This window comes from Paroedura picta, chromosome 1 (genome assembly GCF_049243985.1).
Source record: "Paroedura picta isolate Pp20150507F chromosome 1, Ppicta_v3.0, whole genome shotgun sequence".
Classification (NCBI taxonomy): domain Eukaryota; kingdom Metazoa; phylum Chordata; class Lepidosauria; order Squamata; family Gekkonidae; genus Paroedura; species Paroedura picta.
The window spans coordinates 52,480,684-52,504,309 of NC_135369.1; the positions used below are offsets into that span (position 1 = coordinate 52,480,684).

The 23,626-nt window shown below is 44.8% G+C and overlaps 1 long non-coding RNA gene across 1 annotated transcript in view; it reads left to right on the plus strand.

The window, feature by feature from the left end:
• Positions 1 to 23,356, plus strand: part of LOC143837865 (uncharacterized) — a 57,078-nt gene extending 33,722 nt beyond the window's left edge. The window contains exon 4 of the long non-coding RNA XR_013231126.1: positions 22,499 to 23,356. This is a non-coding gene — a long non-coding RNA (uncharacterized LOC143837865). The remainder of the gene's footprint in view (positions 1 to 22,498) is intronic.
• Positions 23,357 to 23,626: the final 270 nt, after the last annotated feature.

The window sequence follows — 23,626 nt, forward strand, 5'->3', positions numbered from 1 at the left end:
ATCTCAAAAGGAATTCTATGAGGACATGGTCACTTCCCCCTAGGGTCCCCACCTCCTTCACCTCATCCACCAACTCTTGCCTGTTGGTCAGTATTAAGTCCACTATGGCTGAACCTCTTGTGGGTTCATCTACCATTTGATAAATGAAATTGTCAGCCAGGCAGGTCAGAAAATTGCATGACTGAGGACGCTTCGCAGAGTTTGTTTCCCAGCACACATCTGGGAAATTGAAGTCACCCATGATGACAAGGTCTTGCCGTTTGGATATTTTCTCAAGCTGCTCACAAAGTGCAGCATCCACATCCTCTCGTTGGTCAGGCGGTCGGTAGTAGACACCAACCACCACACTGTTTGTTTTCCCCTCGCTTATTTTCACCCAGATGCTTTCCACTGTATATATGCTCTCCTTCACTAGAATTTCCTGACAGGTAAGCCCTTTCTTCACATACAGTGCCACTCCTCCACCTCTTCGATCTATTCTGTTTTTTCTGAACAGTTCATATCCATCCACCATTACATTCCAGTCATGAGAATCATTCCACCAAGTTTCTGTGATGCCTACTAGATCATACTTTTCCATCAGCATGAGAAGTTCCAGCTCTTCCTTTTTATTGCCCATGCTTCGGGCGTTAGTATAAAGACATCTGAATCCTTTTACTTTTGGTTCCCTATGAGCTGGCCTTGCCAGTTGGGCTGCCTCCGATAGTTTTCCTTCCATACACTCCCTATGTTGATCGTCTCCTTCCCCTAGTGGCTTTAGTTTAAAGCTCTCCTGATGAATCTCCCCAGGTTCCTGCCAAACACATTCTTCCCCAGTTTCGATAAGTGCAGTCCATCAGGTGCTAGTAGGCCTTCCTCAAGAAAGCCTATCCCATGGTCCCAGAAACCAAATCTCTCCTGCCGGCACCAACTACGCAGCCAGTGATTCACCTCCATTATCTTCTTCTCCCGACGCATTCCTCTTCCCTTGACAGGCAAGATTGAAGAGAATACCACTTGTGCCCCCGTTTGCTTGAGCTTCCTCCCCAGATCTTGATAGTCTTTTTTAATAGGAGCGATGGTATTCAGGGACATGTCATTCGTTCCCACATGGACCATCACAAATCACAAAGTTGTGGCATAGTAGTTCAAAAAACTACTAAATTAACATCTAAAACATTTTCAATCATGCATATGTTACTAACAAAGTATTCACTCTAATGACATCAAGAAATTATTACTTCTCCAAAATAATATAGTCCATGTCTCATCCCTTATTTTGCTGGAAAGGAAGCTGTGACCTTGCTTTAATATAATATAACCTTGGTGAAAAGTTCCATTTTAATGATTTACGTCTAGACTTGCTCATATTGTTGTCATCAAAGAGAACAGTTTTTTGTCTGAAAGAAAACAATGTGATGATTCCTACTGGTTATTATAGCAATAAATTGGGCCTTTCCTTGAATAACTTGCTGAAATATAACTGCATAACAGAACATATACATCATATAATTGTTTATAATACCATATTTTCAGATACTTGTCCATAACCATGGCTTGATTCATATGTGCTTTTAAAATTAAAATCCTATCATTCTATTTACTAGGGGCGAAGCCTGTTGTATCCAGGAAATACAACAGGTACTAGAGCATGGCAGTGGGAAGAGGAAGGGGAGGAGTTGTCAGTCTGTAAGGACATGTGGTTGAATGTGTGTGTTGTGTGGGAGGATGTGGTGGTATGGTGACAAATGAGGGTGTGGGTGTGGAGAGATGGATGTCAAGAACCTATAATTTAGAATGTTTGTTGAGTGTGGGAGAGGACTGACCTTTGGGAATTGTGACATAGTAGTTACAGATGAGCTTTCAAGAGCCATGTCTTCAGATATATGAAGGGAAAAATCAGACTGGAGGCTCTTCTTATGAAGAGATTACTTGGCAACCAGTTCCTCCCAGTTCTGTATTCAACATAATTTCCCTTCTTGTCGGAATTAGGCAACAGACACCCTGTCGTAATATACATGGGGTAGTCTTAGTACACAGGTGTCTGCCCTGCTCCTTCTGTCTCCAATTTTTTACGGTTGATAAAATGTTCAGACCAGGTACAGCCAACCTCCAGGTAGGCCTAGAGATATCCTGGAATTGCTGCTCATCTCCAAACTATAAAGATCAGGTCCCCAGGCAAAAATGGCTGCTTTGGAGGGGTGACTGTGTACCATTGTATCCCATTGAGGTTTAGGGTTTTGTTATTTGCAAGGCCAAATCGTTGCGTAATAAAAGTGGATCACCGAGTTCCCCCCAAAGCCTCACTGTCTACTTTCCCGTAAAGGTAACTCCACTTAAAATTCTGGGCCACTTCTGCCTTTGAGTTCATAGGACCTTCCTGGCAAATACTGTTTTTTTTAATTTACTAGGCCAAGCTTGAAAAAAATCACTTTAGTTCCCATGTCTCTCCAGCCATTTACTTGTTTACTATTTACTGTTTCAAGCTGTAAATATTCTTTGTTTAAATCTTCCTGCACTTTCCAGACTCTCAGGACTGATGCTGGTTGGTCGATCTGTCTGTCTGTGCCCCAAAATACAAACAGTTGCTAGTAAGGGCTGGCCAAAGCCCATAGCCCAGGAGAGATACACCCACACCACATGCCCACCGCCGCACCCAGACCGCCAGGGCCAAGTGACTGCTACCACCGCATGGCTGCCAAACACGCATGTGTGCACTTCTATACGCCCTCCCACTGCTGCCCACGTCGTCCACGAGGCCTTGCCGTGCCACTGGCCATGAGTGGAGGCCGCGTCCGCCAATGGCGCCGAGCCAGAGCGCTGCCAGCACTGTGCCAGCCCTCGGGTGCCGCGCCGCCGCCCCTGATGGCGGCAGCCACCAGACATGCGTGCACTTTCGCCATGGACTCCTTCCGCTCGCTGTTGCCCCGCCGGCCGCCCGGACCCCCTGGCCTCACCGTGGCACTGGCGCCCACCGGAGGAAATGGCGCCCACAGTCTGCCAGCCTGCCCCCTGTGAGTATGGCCGCTGAAAAGGGGAGGGGGTCCCCAAAGGCACCGGCCGCTGCGGGGGCGGCCACGTCCAGCTGGAGAGCCGCCCGGACCCCCACACTACGGCAGCTACGGCACAGCGGGCTTAATTTCTAGTCTTTAAATAAATAAAAACAATATCCTGCTTATCATCCCACCTTTCTGATGAAAAAATTAATTCTTACATATTTTTTAAAGTATGCAATTAGAATTACCAGGGATGCCGAGGGGAAAAGAATATTTGTGACTGTGAGATTTGTGTCTACGCAGCGCTAAATGACTGGAATGCTGTTTTTACCAAGACAATTTTTTAGATTTATAATCTCAAATAAAGAAGCCAGATGGTGCTTGTTATGGCAGAGCAACCACGCAGAAATGGTATCAGGATTGGAAAGATGCCAGCCAGCAATGCCTATAAAAAAAGAACAACACTAGAGTGGAAATGTGACTGAGTCCTCAATGAACTTAGGAGACCCTTACAACATATTCTGTACAAATCTTAAAACGTGTCTTATTTTTATCACCCAATGGTTCAAGAAGTACTATTGGCTCTTGATTTAATGAAAATTATCTGAACGGTATCACACTCGAAAGCAAACATTACAGAGATTTTAGGTAGAGGCAACTGGAGATCTACCAGGGGTTTTTCATAGACCACATATTTCCATGTTGTTTCAGTGGTGTGATTTGCCTATGAATTCATCATTTGGAGTGATGCCTTTCTCATGTAAGGAACTTGCTCCTATTTATGTCTAGAAATTACTTCAGCAGTGCAATCCTGAGGGCTCCTGAGAAAGTAGTGGCCAGCTGCCACCACAAAAATTGCAAGCATACTGGAGACCATAACAACCCCAGCAACACCCACTAATCATACAACAGCTGCCAATGGAAGCTCTGTGAGTGGAACACAGAGGCACAGCCAATCACTGACCACCAACCCAGTCATAGCCCCTTGATGCTTCTCCTGGTCAGTCAGCAGACATGGTGGGAAGATCCAGCAATGGTGCAACATCAACACAGACACATGGCTTGACTGCCCATGCAGCAATGTAACGGACAGGATACTCACCCATTCCTGGGCAAGGATTTGACTAGCAGCAAAAATGATGCCCACAAACATTCATCTCTGCTTCAGCCAGACTCCTTCCCATGCAACAATAAATAAATAAAAAGACAAAACAAGAGAGAGGCCAGGCTCAAACCCACAGGCCCCACACCCAAGAGGACAGGTGCAAAGGCTGCATGCCATTAGGCATTCCTGCAGCCCTGACACCAGCAGTAGCCGCCTGGAGGCAGGCCGAGACCATTGCAGTGACAAGCATGACTCAGTGGAAAGGCTCAGTGATAACATGGCCAGGCTCCTAGTTTGATCCCCATTTGGGGAGAGGCCAGTGTCAGGCACACCTTTGCCCATGCACACTGCAAAAGTAGAAACAGGACATGGTAGCCAATGGTGAATCCATCCTTTTGGCAGGGATGTCACTCCACTCCACTAATTAACACAGTTCTTTCATGTCTACCCTGTACCTGCCTCACCAAGCTTCAGGGCTTATACCAACACCGGTATGTTTGAGTGTGGGATCTAGGGACCATTATTCCCCTGTGCTAGATCAGTTGTGCACCCCTGTAGATCACCTGTTCCGTTTGTGAGCTGCACAGTGCAGCCAGCAGTGTGTTTGTGGGAAGGAGATGGGGGATCCATATATGGTCTCAAGGTACTGCTGGACCCCTGCTATGTTTTGCAACTGAACAAAACAGTTCAGTGGCACCAGGAAGACCCAGAATAAGAACCCACCCTCTTGGATGTGTGAAAGTGCAGTCCTAAGGGGAAGTCACAAATTGGTGTGGGGGTGGTGGTGGTGGTAGTCTCATCCAGTCGCAAACTAACAGTTAGGGATAGAGTTATCATTCTGAATTTATTACATTGAAAATTGTGTCAACCTCCTGTCCATTATGGCTCCTTTGCCTTTGTGAGGTGTTACCCAGGGGCCATTGGAGGACAAGTTGAGCTGTCCCTGGCACAGCACGCATACGAGTGGGCAAGGTTGCTGCTTGGAAAGCTGCTTGAGAAAGGATGCCCCAGGATCCAGGCTGGAACCAGTGACAGAAGAAACAGGAGGAACTGTACAGGTCATGTTCCCATATCTTCCTCTTGAATCAACACATGCACAGACGCTAAACAGAAACATGTGCAGTGATGGCAAATGGCATAGACACTGAGTCAGGCACAGCCATGCTTATGCACCCGGTTATTGATTAATTATGCCTGAGGCCAAGCTCAAAGTCCTGTCTGAAGGGTCAAAAACCAAGGGAGGCAGTCCACCAAGAGAGACAGGCAGGGGTGTGGAGTCAAGAGCCGGAAGTAAAGAGTCAAGCTGAAGTCTGGGACCAGGATCAAATGGGCAGAGCTTCGCTGCAGCAACCAGGAATACTGGATGTCCAGGCAGACAAGCAGAGAACACATGGATTGCACCCCTCTCCTTAAGTACACCTTGGCTGAGTGGGGAATCCAATCACCAAAGGACTTGCAGCTGGGTCTAGTCCTCATTTGAGGAAGGAGCCTCAGCTGGGCCCCATCAGGACTGACAGTGTGCTAACAGCTGTCATGTTTGCTGTCAGGTCTAAATGGGACCCTATGTGCTATTCCATGGTTTTTGATAACATAACTTTCTGCCAGGGGTTTTACTGAGCTGAGGTAGCTGAGGAAACTTTGTTGTTGTTGTTGTTGTTATGTGCGAAGTCGTGTCCGACCCATCGTGACCCCATGGACAATGATCCTCCAGGCCTTCCTGTCCTCTACCATTCCCTGGAGTCCATTTAGGTTTGCACCTACTGCTTCAGTGACTCCATCCAGCCACCTCATTCTCTGTCGTCCCCTTCTTCTTTTGCCCTCGATCGCTCCCAGCATTAGGCTCTTCTCCAGGGAGTCCTTCCTTCTCATGAGGTGGCCAAAGTATTTGAGTTTCATCTTCAGGATCTGGCCTTCTAAAGAGCAGTCAGGGCTGATCTCCTCTAGGACTGACCGGTTTGTTCGCCTTGCAGTCCAAGGAACTCGCAAGAGTCTTCTCCAGCACCAGAGTTCAAAAGCCTCAATTCTTTGACGCTCGGCCTTCCTTATGGTCCAACTTTCGCAGCCATACATTGCAACTGGGAAGACCATAGCCTTGACTAAACGCACTTTTGTTGGCAGGTGATGTCTCTGCTTTTTAGGATGCTGTCTAGATTTGCCATAGCTTTCCTCCCCAGGAGCAAGCGTCTTTTAATTTCTTTGCTGCAGTCCCCATCTGCAGTGATCTTGGAGCCCAGGAAAATAAAATCTGTCACTATCTCCATTTCTTCCCCATCTATTTGCCATGAATTGAGAGGGCCGGATGCCATGATCTTTGTTTTCTTGATGTTGAGTTTCAAGCCAACTTTTGCACTCTCCTCCTTCACCCGCATCAACAGGCTCTTTAGTTCCTCTTCACTTTCTGCCATTAGAGTGGTATCATCTGCATATCTGAGGTTGATATTTCTCCCTGCAATCTTGATCCCAATTTGTGACTCCTCTAATCCCGCATTTCTCATGATGTGCTCTGCATACAAGTTAAATAGGCAAGGCGACAGTATACAGCCTTGCCGAACTCCTTTCTCAATTTTGAACCAGTTAGTGATTCCATGGTCAGTTCTCACTGTTGCTTCTTGACCTGCATATAAATTTCTCAAGAGACAAATAAGATGCTCTGGTATTCCCATCTCTTTAAGAACTTGCCACAATTTGTTGTGCTCCACACAATCCAAGGCTTTAGCATAGTCAATGAAGCAGAAGTAGACGTTCTTCTGGTACTCCGTAGCTTTCTCCATGATCCAGCGTATGTTGGCAATTTGATCTCTAGTTCCTCTGCCTCTTCGAAATCCTGCCTGTACTTCTGGAAGTTCTCGGTCCACATATTGCTGGAGCCTAGCTTGTAGGATTTTGAGCATAACTTTGCTAGCATGAGAAATTAGTGCAATGGTGCGGTAGTTTGAACATTCTTTGGCATTGCCCTTCTTTGGGATTGGAATGTAAACTGACCTTTTCCAATCCTGTGGCCATTGTTGAGTTTTCCAAATTTGCTGGCATATTGAGTGTAGCACTTTTACTGCATCGTCCTTTAAGATTTTGAATAGTTCAACTGGAATGCTGTCACCACCACCACTAGCTTTATTGTTGCTCAGACTTCCTAAGGCCCATTTGACTTCACATTCCAGGATGTCTGGCTCCAAGTCAGTAATTACCCCATTGTGGTCATCAGGGATGTTAAGCTCGCTCTTGTATAGTTCTTCTGTATAATTTTGCCACCTTTGTTTAATCTCTTCTGCTTCTGTGAGGTCCCTACCATTTTGGTCCCTTATCATACCCATCTTTGCATGAAACGTTCTCTTCATATCTCCAATTTTCTTGAAAAGATCTCTGGTCCTCCCCATTCTATTGTTTTCTTCTATTTGTTTGCACTGTTCATTTAAGAAGGCATTCTTATCTCTTCTAGCTTTTCTCTGGAATTCTGCATCCAATTGGGTGTATCTCTCTCTTTCTCCCTTGCCTTTCACTTCCCTTCTCTCCTTAGCTATTTGTAAAGCTTCCTCAGATAGCCATTTTGATTTCTTGCATTTCTTTTTCTTTGGGATGGTTTTAGTTGCTACCTCTTGTACAATGTCGCGAACCTCCGTCCATAGTTCTTCAGGCACTCTGTCTATCAGATCTAATTCCTTAAATCTATTTGTCACCTCTACTGTGTATTCGTTGGGGATATGATTTAGTTCATACCTGAGTGGCCTAGTGGTTTTCCCTACTTTCTTCAATTTAAGCCTAAATTTTGCAACAAGAAGCTCATGATCTGAACCACAATCAGCTCCTGGTCTTGTTTTTATTGACTGTATAGAACTTTTCCATCTTTGGCTGCAGAGCACATAGTCAATCTGATTTCTGTGTTGACCGTCTGGTGATGTCCATGTGTAGAGTCGTCTCTTGGGTTGTTGGAAAAGAGTGTTTGCTATGACCATTGTATTCTCTTGACAAAATTCTACCAGCCTGTGCCCTGCTTCATTTTGTACTCCAAGGCCAAACTTGCCTGTTATCCCGGTTATCTTTTGGCTTCCTACTTTAGCATTCCAATCCCCCATGATGATAAGCACATCATTTTTTGCCGTTGCTTCTAGAAGGTGTTGTAGGGCTTCATAGAACTGATCAACTTCATCCTCTTCAGCAGCAGTGGTTGGGGCATAGACCTGGATCACTGTGATGTTGAATGGTTTGCCTTGGATTCGAACTGAGATCATTCTGTCATTTTGGGGATTGTATCCCAAGACTGCTTTTCCTACTCTCTTATTGATTATGAAGGCTACTCCATTTCTTCTGCGAGATTCTTGTCCACAGTAGTATACCTGATGGTCATCTGAATTAAATTCACCCATTCCTGTCCATTTTAGTTCACTGATTCCTAAAATGTCGATGTTCAGTCTTGTCATTTCTTGTTTAACCACGTCCAGCTTGCCTTGATTCAGGGATCTGACATTCCAGGTTCCTATGGAATAAAAATCTTTACAGCATCGGACTGTCTTTTCGCCACCAGTTACTTCCACAACTGAGCGTCCTTTCGGCTTTGGCCCAGTCGCTTCATTCATTCTGGCGCTACTCGTACTAGCCGTCTGCTCATCCCCAGTAGCATATTGGACACCTTCCGACCTGAGGGGCTCATCTTCCGGCGTCATAACGTTTTGCCTTTTGGAACTGTCCATAGAGTTTTCATGGCAAAGATACTGGAGTGGTTTGCCATTTCCTTCTCTAGTGGATCACCTTTTGTCAGAGCTCTCAGCTATGACCTGTCCGTCTTGGATGGCCCTGCACGGTATAGCTCGTAGCTTCACTGAACTACGCAAGCCCCCTTGCCACAACAAGGCAGCGATCCTTGAAGGGGACTGAGGAAACTAGGCCCTCCCAAACCTGAGTTTGCATTTTCCCCAGATGATTATAGAATCCTAGAGTAATAAACTCAGAAGTTACCTCCTGTGTCATCTAGTCCAACCCTCTGTATAATGCAGGACACTCAACAACACTATTGCTCATCCACTGTACCTGCTACCCCCTTGAACCTTCACAGAATCAGCCTCTCTGTCAGATGGCTATCCAGCCTCTGTTTGAAAATTTCCAAAGATGGAAAACCCACCACCTCCTGAGGAAACCTGTTCCACTGAGAAACTGCTATAACTGTCAGGAACTCTTTCTGAATGTTAGGTGGAATTTCTTTTGAATTAATTTCATCTCATTGGTTCTGGTCAGCCCCTCTAGGGCAACCGAGAACAACTTTGCAGCCTTTTAAAGACTTGAAGATGGTTATCAGATCCGCTCTCAGTTGTCTCCTCTCCAAGTTAAACTGACCAAGTTCCCCCAAACTTTCCTCATACGTCTTGGTCTCCAAATCCCTCACCATCTTTGTTGCCCCCCTCTGGACATGCTCTTCAACTGTGGTGCCCCAAATTGAACACAGTACTCCAAGTGAGGCTGAACCAGAGCACAGTAAAGCGGTATCATCACCTCCCATGATCTATACACAATACTCCATTTGATACAGCTCAAAATCCCATTTGTCATTGTAACCATTGAGTCACACCGCTGATGCATGTTCAATGTATGGTCTACTAAGACTCCTAGAACCTTTTCGCACATACTACTGCCAAGACAAGTCTTCCGCATCCTATATTGGTATATTTGGTTTTTCCTACTTAACTGCCTCAGAGCCTCTTGTGGCGCAGAGTGGTAAGGCAGCAGAAATGCTATCTGAAGCTGTCTGCCCATGAGACTCGGAGTTCAACCCCAGCAGCCGGCTCAAGGTTGACTCAGCCTTCCATCCTTCTGAGGTCAGTAAAATGAGTATCCAGCTTGCTGGGGGGTAAAAAGGTAATGACTGGGGAAGGCACTGGCAAACCACCCCATATTGAGTCTGCCATGAAAACGCTAGAGGGCGTCACCCCAAAGGTCAGACATGACCCAGACATGACCCCATGACCTTTCTATATGGGATAGAAAGGTATCCTATCCCAGTTAGGATACCTTTACCTAACTGCAGGACTTTACATTTGTCCCTATTGAATTTCATTTTATTCAGTTTAGACCAATTCTCAATCCTATCAAGATCATCCTGTATCCTGATTCTGTATTCGGTTGTGTTTGCTACCCCTCCCAGTTTAGTATCATCTGCAAATTTAATAAGTATCCCCTCTAATCCCTCATCCTAATCATTTATCAACACAGGCCCCAGGACAGATCCCTGGGGCACTCCACTTGTCACTCTTCTCCAAGAGGATGCTGAACCATTAACAAGCACCTGTTGGGTACAATCTGTCAACCAGTTATGGATCCACCTGACAGAATTAGGATCCACTGCATTTTACTAACTTGTCAACAAGAATATCATGTGGAACTTTATCAAAAGCTTTACTGAAATCCACATGAATCCACAGCATTCCCCTGATCCAGCAAGGTAGTCACTTTCTTGGGGGGGGGGAAATGGTGTGAAAATCAGATTCCCACATCTTTAAACCGCCTGTGGCGCCGCGGGCGCCACGGACTAAATAAAGCGTTAAGGGGTCCTAAGGCGGGATGTGTCCGTGATGAGGAAGGGTCCGGACTGGACCCTTCCTCAGGACAGACAATCAGAGGGACCAATCGGCAGGCGCGCAGGCGTGCAGCGCCTGCCGATTGGTCCCTCCGATTCCCAGCCCCAGCAACTGTGAGCCGCGCGCAGCCTCCGACATGTCAGGCTAGCCGCAAGGGAGTCCCCGGCGGCCTGACGCAGCGAGAGGCGCAAAGCGCCTCTCGCTGCGTCAGGCCGCCGCCCGAAGGAGTCAGCAGTACCTGAGGCAGCCAGCAGTACCCCGTTGTTGGCGAGTATCCATGTTGCTTCGGGACATGTTGCTTGTAGGCGACTCTGTGCTGCCTCCCGCCTCCGTCCGCCGGCTTCCAAAATGGCCGCCGCGCCTGCGCCCTCGCCTCGACGCGGAGCCGCTCCGCCCTCCGCCTCTATGGCGTGTCAGGCCGCCAGGCATGTCAGGCCGCGTCAGGCCGCCAGGCGTGTCAGGCCGCGTCAGGCCGCCAGGCAGGGAGCCCCCGGCAGTTGCGTGGAGCGCGGCTGCCGGAGACTCCCTGCCCGCCAAATGACCGCCGCCCGGGAGAGGCCCCGCCGCCCGACGGGCCTCCCACGATCTGGTAAGTGCCTAGAGCCCGCTGTATTACTCATACAGAGGGCTTGATTACTAGTATAATATATATGTGAAACATCTTATGTCGCAGCCTTGGTTCACACAGCGCTTCCTGGGCAAGGGTGGGCATGGTGGCCAGCCAAGGACCTTGCTCTGTCATGCACCTCTGGGCTCCTTGCACCCCTTGCCCAACACAAGTTGTGTGTGTGTGTGTGTGTGCGCGCGTGCGCAAGGAAAATAATATTCAAGATGGCAAAAACATCCAGTAGAGAAAAAGATGCATAACAATCAGGATATGACAGAAATGTCTGTGGCTGCACCCTGCTTCTGTCCATTCGTATCTGGTGCACAGATCCTGCCTGGCCATCAGCAGTGGTGGGAGGGGGTTGGATTGCAAGATCCAGGTTGGGAAACTCCTGGAGATTTGGGGATTGAGCCTTAGGAGGACAGGAAGCTCAGCAGAGTACAATACCATAGAGTCCACCCTCCAAAGCAGTGGTCCCCAACCTGCGGGCCGCGGCCCGCCGCCGGGCCGCAAAGGCCATGGCGCCGGGCCGCGGCTCCCTCTCCCTGCCCCCCCCGCAGTAAAAAACTTCCCAGGCCGCAAGCTTGCGGCCCGGGAAGCTTCTTACTGCGGGAGGGCGGGGAGAGGGAATCAGGGCCGGGCTGCGCCCGGGCTGCGGCAGGCGCGGCCCGCGGGTGCGGCCCGATCCGCGGGGCGCGGCTCGATGCCCTGCCGGTCCCCAGCCTAATAAAGGTTGGGGACCACTGCTCCAAAGTATCTATTTTCTCCAAGGGAACCATAGTTTGGACAGGAGTTGATATTCCATCAGCAGGGGATGGGTGGGATTGCCAAAAACAGGCTGAAAAACCCGCGGACGGGCGCGGCTCGATGCGCGGGCGCGGTCCCCGCGGGCGCGGGCGCGGTCCCCGCGGGCGCGGCCCGATGCCCTGCCGGTCCCCAGCCTAATAAAGGTTGGGGACCACTGCTCCAAAGTATCTATTTTCTCCAAGGGAACCATAGTTTGGACAGGAGTTGATATTCCATCAGCAGGGGATGGGTGGGATTGCCAAAAACAGGCTGAAAAACCCTGGGAGAAAATGGACCTTGGGGGGAGGGAGGGGGAGGGAGGTCTGTGGCACGTACCTTGGGCTGCCTGCTTCCAGGTGGGAATTGGGGATTCCTTAGAATTACAGCTTCTCTTCAGTTCCCCAGTTGCTGGGGGAGGGAGGACTCTGTGGCTAGAGTTGCCAGCGTCTAGTTGGGAGCTGGGGATCTCCTGGAATTATAGCTTCTCTCCAGACAACTGAGATCTAGTTCCCCTAAAGAAAATGGATTGGAGGGGGGGGGGTCTTTGTAGCACCGCACCTAGAAGAAGAAGAAGAAGAAGAAGAAGAAGAAGAAGAAGAAGAAGAAGAAGAAGAAGAAGAAGAAGAAGAAGAAGAAGAAGAAGAAGAGATAGGGAGAGAGGGGGAAGTTGGGGGAATGTGTCACTCTGTGTGTGTCAAAGAGTGAAAATGAGAGGGGGGTGTCAGCCCTCTGGCTGAGAGCCATGGCTTGTCTGAATACTGGGGATCTGACCTGTGTGTTGGAACCCCAGCTGTGCCAAAACAGCGGCAGACCAGAACAAACAAGGGCTTCAGTGCTTGGAGGCTGGGTTGAGGACCAAGTGTGGCCCCTTGTCCATCAGAATTGCTGCGTATGTGGCCTGGCGCTACTTGTCTCCTGGCTAGCTCATGGATAAGGCTGATGGGGATGAAGGCTGACAATGTCTTCTTGCTCCAGTGCAACACTTTCCCTTCCCCCTTTTGTTTGCCAAGGCAGACTCACCTCCCTCTGGCATGCTGCCTAGGCAGAAGGGTGGGAGGGGAACATACACAAGCAGCCATGCTCTGGCTTTCCTCGCTGGCATGGTCAGGCCCAAAGGCTAGCTGCTGATGCCTCCTCTGCCAACGGCTATCTGCTTTAACAGCAGCTCTGTTTTGTCCTCATCCGCCCAGGTGAGGGAAAGAGGCCAGCCCGCGCATTTCAAATTGTCCACCAATGCCTCCAACACCACTGACTGCCCGCTCCAATGGCAGCTCTACTGTGCCTCATCCTGCTGATGGAAAGAGGTGTTGCTTCACTCACCCCCTCCTCCTGCACCCCGTAAGCCACTGCTGCCCGTCAACTCTGAGGCAGTGAGGTTTTTGGCAGGCAGCAGCTTGCGAGACTGCAGCAGGAGGGAATGAGCAAGGCAAGACTCGTTTCCCTTGGTAAGTCCTCCCACAAAGGACACCCAGAGCCCATGCAAGTCCCCACCCCCACTTAGGAGAGACAGAGCGTGCAAGGGCCTTGCCCCTTCTGTCTACATATCCACTTTCAGCTCAACTGTCCATGTCCCACGTAAGATGTTTCACATGAAAAAGAGATAGGGTTAGCCTGATGTGATTTATCCTTGCAAAACCTGTGATGAGTCAGAAATCACAGCTTTCTGTTCCAGCTACTCAAGGACTGACTGTTTGATGATTTGCTCCAAAATTTTGCCAGCTACAGATGTCAAGCTAATGGATCAGTAGTTACCCAGATCCACCTTTTTCTCTTTCTTGAAGATGGGGGCAACATTTGCCTGCCTCCAATTATCTGATGTTATGGCTTGTGCCAGCATTGCCTTGTGCAGCATCTTGTCTATGGAGCTCTCCCTTTCTATGGATGTCCAAGTCACGGGAGTAGAACATGGGTTAGATTTCTGTAACTTGCTCTATGCAGGTTTTTGAGCAGATTTTTATTGTTTGATCTTAACACTCTTGGGGGAGAGGGTTATAGGGGAAGAGGCAGTCCTGTAGATACAAGGTTGCCAGACCACTTAGTGATTTAAAAGTGAGAGTGAAGATCTTGAACCTTATTCAGTCTCCAGGCTGGACCAGTTTTGAGAACAGCTTCAAGGGCAACCCTGCATAGAGAGAGTAACAGAAGTCTAGTCTGTAGGTGACTTTACATGGATCACAATGGCAAAGTCTGGTGGTGATAGGTAAGATGCAAGTTATTGTGCCTGGTGAAGATGGTGGAACGCTTGTTAAGTGATGTTTGGGACATGGGCCTCCCTAGACAGAGAGGCATTCAGGATCACACTTAGCTCCTTATAATAGTCAAAGGTGTTAAATGTACCCTGTGAAGAGCTTGCACCACACAATCCTTGGCATGCTGATCCAGCCAGAGGACCTCCATTTTAGCAGGATTTAACTTCAGCCACCTCCATTTGAATTAATCCAGATACTTGACCAGAGAATGTAGGGGTATTGATGTATGGCTTCTAATAAACAGAAATAGCTGAGTGTCAATAGCATACTGATGGCAACCCAGCCTGAAACTCTGTACCATCTGGGTGAGGGGGTGCATGTAGATGTTAGATAACATTAGGCAGAGAATAGTTCCCTGCATAGTGTCTGCAACTGGCAGTTTTTCTCCTCCGGTGCCATCCTCTGTCCTCAACCTTTGAAGAAATACTGCAACCATTTTAGGGCTGTGTCTTGAATCCCCAAGTTGCCTAGGCATTGGGCTAACAACCCATTTTTGACTGTGTCAAACACTACAGTCAGATCTAACAAAAACAGCACCAGCCCTCCTAGATCTAGTGATCTCTGGAGATCATCCATGAGGGGGACCAGAGTTGGCTGTACCCCATTGCCAGATCAAAAGCAGGATTGGAAATGGTATCTTCCATGTTATGTATTAGTTTGCATTTTTCCCCTTCATTGCATATATATCTTGATTAAGTGAAACATGTCCTGGTGGTTACTAGAGTGAGTTTCTCAGACTTCTATGAAGGATTAGAGGAAGAATGAATAATGAGAGGGTGGTCAAAGCTTGAAATGTCAATCTTCATATGTATCTGAGGAAGTGTGCATGCACATGAAAGCGGATACCTTGAATAAAACTTAGTTGGTCTTAAAGGTACCACTGGACTCTAAATTTGTTCTGCTGCTTCAGACCAATATGGCTACCCACTTGAATCTATCTCCATATGCCAAGGCTGTATTGGTCAGAATGGCACTTGATGGATTTCATCACACCCTTTCTGTGATGCTTGTTGGTTTCTCAAAAACATCTGTCTGGCCACTCTAGAAGATGGAATGCTGGACTACATGAGCTCCAAGTTCATCAAAGGCTCCAAAAAATCTTGGACTAACCTTGGATGGGTTACCATACCAAGTAAATTTGAACTGGTTGGTCACCTTTCTGAAAACATTGTGAACCACTGCCTTAGGAAACACACCTAAGGGCATCTCATGGTCTTACTCAAGTATGTTCTGTGTGGGTTTTTTCTATGAAAGTGCTGTCAGGATAGTGCTGTTAAAGACTAACACATTTGTTGCAGCATAAGATTTCACATTTTAAAACTCACTTCATCTGCTGAAGTTCATGTAAATAATGAAGTGGCCTCAAACCCTCAAAAACATGGTTAATAATAAATGTGTTACAGAGCAACCCTACTGAGAGTTACTCCAGTGTGAACACATTTAAAGCAATGGGTTCAGACTGGAGTAATAAACGATGGCACTGGGAGTCCTAAAAGATATTACAAGAGTGTTATTTTTATTTCCCCCCCTTATTTAACATTAAACAGATTAACAAAGAGGCAATAGAGCAAAAATGAAGAGAGCTGTTTCCTGGCAACTTGTGCAGCTTTAGGAATTCTTTACCAGAGCTTTTGCAGGTATAATTAGTTGAGTGCTATTTTGGCCACTGCCATTTGTGACAAAAAACATTTTTGTGTGCCTTTGTGAACAGAAAAATACTTCTAGAAAACATTCTAAGTTTCTCTTACTTGGATAGATGCTCTGTGGGAAATTCACCCACAATATCACTCCATTTGAATTTTTCAGATTTTTCCTTTCCAGAACTAAATAAAGGTTTGAAATGGAGTGGAAATAGGGCCCAATGGGAAGTCTCTACTTAGAAGTGACAGAATCACTCCCCTATTGAGCATCTATAATATCCTTCTGCCCACACTTCTGCACTCCTAACTATAACTGTAAGAACTGCTCTGTGTAAAATGTACAGGACAACTTTATATCAAGCGTAGCTAGAAAGGGTTGGTAACTGAGTTGCTGTTTCAGTCATGTTTTGACTTTTTTTCTCCCACAGTTGTAAAAATTATATTTTGTTCCTGGTGAATGCAAAATGACCTCTGACAGATTTTTAAGAACAGGAAAAAGAGCATTCCCAAAAGAGTTAGAAAATAATCAAAATCCATTTGTAATTCATCTGCTAATTCAACCCATAACAATGCTGCCTTGTTTTGCAAATAAAAGAAAACAAGAGGCAAGGTTAAAATAAAGAGAGCTGTTTCCTGGCAACATATACAGCTGTAAAAGTAACAAAAATGCAGGTGGAATAATTTTTAACAACCTTTTAAAAAGGGCAAGCTCTCAAATACCAGTTATTTCACAGTTAGAAAAATTACTAACTTACAAAATGTTCTTGTTCCATTATATACTCCTTGGTGAATTTTCAGAGTGCTTTAAGAGTGTTTTGAAAAATCAAGTTCTACTGTAACTGCTAACAGCTGATTCATTTGATGCAGGTTGTTGGCACAGGCTTTCCCACTGAAACAGCTATAGCATTGTCCTTACATTCAGGATACAGAGTTGGATTCAATTTACAATTAATTAGAGTTAACCGAGTAACCATCCTGCGGAAACTATCTTCTTGGTACAATGAAAATCATAAGCCCTGTTACACAAGTTTATCTGTGAAGAAATAGGATTACAATGTTTAACCAAAAGATTGATTTGTTAAAAAAACGGTGCATAATTAACAAAGATACTGTATCAAAATGCTAATTAATTCAGTCTCAAAATATGCTACACGTACAAAGAATTTGTGGAGGGAGGGAGAGAAGTTTTTTTTCCTCCTCCCCTCTGCAGTTCTTCATCTAGCAGTCAAAAGGCCCCTGAGGAAAGCCCATAATGAAACAGGAGGGCTTTTTCGACGCTGCTAGTCCCATAGATTACTTCACCATGAGGTTCTATGGAAACTACTAGGAAATGGGATCCTGGGGGTGATTGTGCCAAATCCAGAGGATCCTTAGATGCAGCACTAGAAAGACCCTTGTGTGATCCTTGCTATGAATCTGAGATAAAATCAGAATACTGGGCTTCTTCTCCCTCACTTATAGTTTCAGGGCTCTCAGAGGGATTTGCCTTGAGCTCAAGGGTAAGTGTAGCAAGAAGAAGAAGAAGACGAAGAAGAAGAAGAAGAAGAAGAAGAAGAAGAGACCCAAGGCAATTACAAGATTAGAAAAAATGCAGTAAATACAGTTACAGTCCCATCTGATTTCTTGGTTTATTTATTAATTTATTATCTAAAATATTTTAATGCCATAACTTCAGAAACCTGCTTCAGGTAGTTCACAAAATGAAACAAGTTAAAATCATAAAATATAAAATAAAAAAATATCAGCTAAATAAACTCAGACACATAAAACCATACAAGAACCCAGAATGTAAAACATCTGACAGCCTAAATGATCTTCTAAATAAACCTCAGATTGCAAAATGATTAAACAGGAATGTTTTAGACTGGCACCTAAAAACTGTATCATAGGCAGCAGGTGAAACTCAAGGGGGAAGGCAGTACATAGACAAGGCACCACTACTGAAAATCTCTGGTTGCTACTAAGGTGACCAGATTTTAACATTGGTAAAACGGGACACCATTGACCGGAGGGGGGTTCTTGATTAAAAATTTGGTCTATATGGAGCAACACAAAGTTTCATAGAATACATAGAACGCAAAAATAGTATTGTAATATATATATTTTAAATTTCAACATAAGTACAATTTGCCAGGTACCCCCAGATGTCCCTCGGAAAATGGGACAATCTGGTCACCTTATACCTACCCCACCTCTGCAGGTGAAGGAACAGACAGCAGGAGGAGGATCTCAGCTGGTAGTCTGGAAAGTACTGGAGAAGATTGGTTTGTTTAAAAAGAATGGTGCATAATTAACAAAGATACTGTATTAAAATGCTAATTAATTCAGTCTCAAAATAAGGTACATGTTGGGGATATACAAAGAATTTGTGGAGGGAGGGAGAGAAGGAAGGGAGAGAACCTTCAAGTATTTAAAAGGCTGCCATATAGAGGATGGAGCAGAGTTGTTCTCTCTTGCCCCAGAGGGACGAACCAGAACCAATGGGATGAAATTAATACAAAAAAAATCCATCTAAATATCTGTTCCTGACTCTTAGAGTGGTTTCTCAGTGGAAGAGGCTTCCTAGGGAGGTGGTGGGTTTTCCATCTAACAGAGAGGCTGATTCTGTGAAGGTTCAAGGGGGTGGCAGGATACCATGGATGAGCAATAGGGTTGTGAGTGTCTTGCATAGTGCAGGGGGTTGGACTAGATGACCCAGAAGGTCACTTCCAACTCTATGATAGAATCTCTGTCAGATTCTAAGACAGCCTCCCGAGCCTAGGCCCCAAACCATGTAGAGCCTTAATTTGGATTTTTCCCAGAAACAGATGGGCATTCAGGCCAGATCTTTCAGCACAGAGGGGATACAATCGTTGAAGATCACTTCTAACAATAAGCCTGGCTGGAACAGCTGAAATGTATGTACCATTTTAAAAGGCAGTTCTATATTTATTGTTTGCTGTGTGGTGGCAGGTACACTAATAGTAATATGCAGATAGGGCCTTTATCTTCTAGGTTCAGAAACTGGAAGCAGATGGATAAGGTTGTGTGTGAGAGATAGAGCTGTCTATACTGAATTCCTCCGAGGCTTATTTTCCAACAGCAGTAAATGACACTTATGTAGTGATTTAAGTTGGGAAAAACAGCCCTTGCACTTAAGCAGCAATTCTAAAGCACCCTTATCTAGTATTTTATTGATTATGTTAATCACTTCAGTTGCTTGAGGATTACTGAGTGATACAAAACAGTGCAATACAGTGGTAAAAGTATTGTTTTCATTAAACCTAAAGTTCAACTAGTGAGCACAATTAACAAGTTCATTAACTAAAGTTTAACTTTACATGGTTCTTTACTGGATTAATGAATTTTAAAATCCAGAACTCTTTGGAATGATGAAATTTCTACATTGATTCTGAGACAGAGATTTTCTACAAATGAAGTCCCCCCCCCCCCACAAAGCACATAGACCAAGGGTGGCCAAACGCTAGCTCTCCAGTTGCCCATGGACTACAATTACCACAAACCTCTGCAAGTATCCTCATGGTAACTGTAGTCCATGGACATCTGGAGAGCTAGTGTTTGGCCACCCATTCATATTGCTGAGTCATGAGAGAACACTGTGGACCTCCAAGAGGAAGATTTGATGTCTGAGAACTAAAAAGCCATGAAATGCAAAAGACCTGTAAAACTGACATTTTCATACAAAGCTAAATCTATTCAAGATGAGGAATGATAATTCACAATAGCAGTAATCAGAAGTAGTGTATCATGCCTCTGGAGAGACGCTGGGAGCTCTCCTAGGTCCTGAAGAAAAATCTCTCTTTTCTAATTTGAATCCTGCTGCCTAGAACTTGACATCTATTGATTGTTACTTGTGTGATACTAGAGGGCTCCTTCATTCATTCAATGCCCTGCAGGAACTCTCTGCTCAGTTTGGCTTCTACAAGGCAGTGCTAGAGTAATACGAATCTCATTAAAGATGCTAACTAACTTAAAGTAGGTTCCTATTTATGGCTGTGTGAACTGAAAGTACACATATGACATCTGTGTAAGCTCAGCAGACACACATGACATTTAAAGTTTAATTCATTCTCAGATATGAATGTTGTACTGTCAGGAAGTTGACAACCAAAAATAAGATTCCAATCCTTTAAATTTCCATGAAGCACTAACTGGGATGAACTTGGTCCAGAGATGTGTATGAAATTTGTAAACTTGGATCTGAGATCAGCCAGGTCATAATCATACATCGTAATTATCTCCATATTCTCTGAATTTTCTCAGCATAAAAGATTCTTGTGAACAAGGTTTCCAGGCATTCACTTTTGGGTGTTATTCACCAAGCACAAACAATTCTGGTCAATATAACTGAAATAATGACTAATCCCATTTTTTAATTCCTATTTCTAATTCCCATTAATGTTCATCCAAATACAATGTGCACCAAGCACTGAAATAGAAGAAAGTCACTAAGCATCAAGTTAGTTCCCTATTTGTATTTTCAAGGTTTTATTTTTTCAGTTTTTATTAGCAAGTTAGTAACAGTCTGGATACAAGAAAAAAAGTAAAATAAAACCACTCAGTAATAAGCTGATAATGGAGGGATAAATGGCATAATAAACCTGCTACAAATGTTGTTAGTCTTTAAGGGACTACTGAACTCTTGCTCTTTTCTTCTAAAGACAGGCTAATATCTAGAACAAAATGGTGGTGTTGGCAAAACAAGGTTGATGAATCAGAGACATGAGGAAAAATGAGGGCATTTGCCTGTTGAACCCATAAAGTATATGGAAATATTGCCTGTGTTGACAACTGGGACCTTTTATTTCAGGAAGAGGTTCATGGTAATTATAGCCCATGGACATCTGGAGAGCCATAGTTTGGCCACCGTGGTATAGAATATCAGAGAAAAAACAGCCATATTCAAAATGCTATATAATGTGGATTTAAGAGGACCTGTGTAAGAATATCTCATCAATGCTTAAATAAAGGGATGGAGATATTCAATATGACCAAGACACCTTCACATTTTGAGGGATTTTCCTTTTTCTTTAAATACTTTATTTGTAATATCCAGCCTGATGAAGAGTTCTGATGAACTTGAATGCTTGACACTTTTATGTATAATCTGATTGTTCCTTATCAATGATATAGAATCATAGAATAATAGAGTTGGAAGGTACCTCATGGGTCATCTAGTCCAACCCCCTGCACTATGCAGGACACGCACATCCCAATCGCTCATCTACTGTAACCTGCCACCCTTTGCCTTCACAGAATCAGCCTCTCAGTCAGATGGCTATCTAGCCTCTGTTTAAAAATTTCCAAAGATTGAGAACCCACCACCTCCTGAGGAAGCCTGTTACACTGAGAAACCGCTCTAACTGTCAGGAACTTCTTCCAGATGTTTAGATGGAATTTCTTTTGAATTAATTTCATCCCATTCGTTCGGGTCTGTCCCTCCGGGGCAAGAGAGAACAATTCTGTTCCATCCTCTACATGGCACCCTTTTAAATACTTGAAGATGATCCCCTCTCAGTCGTCTCCTCTCTAGGCTAAACAGACCAAGCTCCCCCAACCATTCTTCATATGTGTTGGTCTCCAAACCCTTCACCATCTTTATTGCCCTCCTCTAGACACGTTCTAATTTGTCAACATCCCTCTTCAATTGGGGTGCCCAAAACCGAACACAATACTCCAAGTGAGGGCGAACCAGAGCAGAGTAAACCGGTACAATCACCTCCCGTGATCTGGACATGATACTCTGTTTGATACAGCCCAAAATCCCATTTGCCTTTTTAGCCACTGAGTCACACTGCTGACTCATATTCAATGTATGGTCTACTAAGACTCCTAGATCCTTTTCGCACATGCTACTGCCAAGACAAGTCTCCCCCATCTTATATTGGTGTATTTGTTTTTTCCTACCTAAATGCCAAACTTTACATTTGTCCCTATTGAACTTCATGTTATTCAGTTTAGCCCACTTCTCGAACCTATCAAGATCATCCTGTGTTCTGTTGCTGTGTTCTGTTGTGTTTGCTACCCTTCCCAGTTTAGTATCATCTGCAAATTTAATAAGTATCCCCTCTAATCCCTCATCCAAATCATTTATAAATATGTTGAACAACACAGGCCCCAGGACAGATCCTTGGGGTACCCCGCTTGTCACTCTTTTCCAAGAAGATGCTGAACCATTAAAAAGTACCCTCTGGGTATGATTTGTCAACCAGTTATTGATCCACCTGACAGAATTAGGATCCATACCGCATTTTACCAACTTGACTATAAGAATATCATGTGGAACCTTATCAAAAGCTTTACTGAAATCCAGATAAACTATGTCCACAGCATCCCCCTGATCCAGCAAGGTAATCACTTTCTTGAAAAAAAAGGTAAGGTTGGTCTGACATGACTTGTTCTTGCGAAACCCATGGTGAGTCTTAGAAAACACAGCTCTCAGTTCCAGCTGCTCAAGGACAGAGTATTTAATTATTTGTTCCAAAATTTTGCCAGCTACAGATGTAATATAATGTGGACTAAGTTCTTTTTGTTAAACTTTGGGACCCACAGATTGCTAATTTCTTTCTACAGTTATGATATCTAAATTCCACGGACAAAGAGAAGAAAATGACATCTGGAGAATAAGCTGACTAGCAGAAGACTGTCTGAGAATGCAACATGAGATAAGTAACATTTGGCCTGATTGACTTTAGACTTCATACAGTACTTCAGATTTATCTTCTAAATTAACACAAATACTGTCAAATGTTTTCTGTGCTCTCTTGTGAAAATGGATTTTAAGTCTTGTTAGAAAGTAATTAGAGACAACAGAAGTTATTAACGCCAATAGAGCAGGATTTCTCAGTCAGTGATTCAGGAAACCCTGGGGTTTCTTGATGGCCCTGGGTTTCCTAAATTCACTGAATATTTATTGGGTGATAGGACCATACAAGTCGATCTGACCCCATTCCCAAAATGGCCAGTGATGGACCTAGAGTAGGTGGGAAGAGGAGGAGCCCCGGGTGGGTGGGTGCACAGCTATGCTTCCCAACCATATTCTGCACAACTGAACCACTTCTGGGGGGGCTCAAAGCCTGAAGAATGTTTCAGGGGGTTCTCAATGGTAAAACAGTTGAGAAAGGCTGCTATAGAGTTTGATTTATTACTTCTTGTACCAAAACATTTGTACCAAAAACATTTGAAGCAGCTTGACCAGTTTCATCCTAAGGAATTTTCCTTTTCCATTTAAATAATTTTTGTAAAACAACTGGATGAAAAGTTTTTTATGAACTCAAAAGCTTGCTCAATGTTATGTGTCCTGTTAGAATCTATTATGTGGATTGTGTTCTGTTTTATTTTTCAAAAAAACATTAACTACAGCCGCTCACAGTTCTGGTACATGAGTGCCTGCTTTCTCAGATACCTCTGCCAATCTAGCCTTCTCTTGACCTGAAGTAACCTCTTTAATTCTAATACTGGAACACTTTTCTGACTAAGCAGAGTGGTAATTGGAATTAATTGTGTGGCCTGCAGAAATGGGCACTGTGATAACATTTTGTTTTTCTTTGGACTTAGAACCCAGGGAAATATTATCTCTGTATGTACCTCTAGGGTGGGAGCTGGCACTAGCCCTAATTTGTCTAAGAGAACAAATTTTCATTTTCCAATCTATTCACACCATGTTGACTTAGCTATTAATCCTGCAAATATGCATGAATT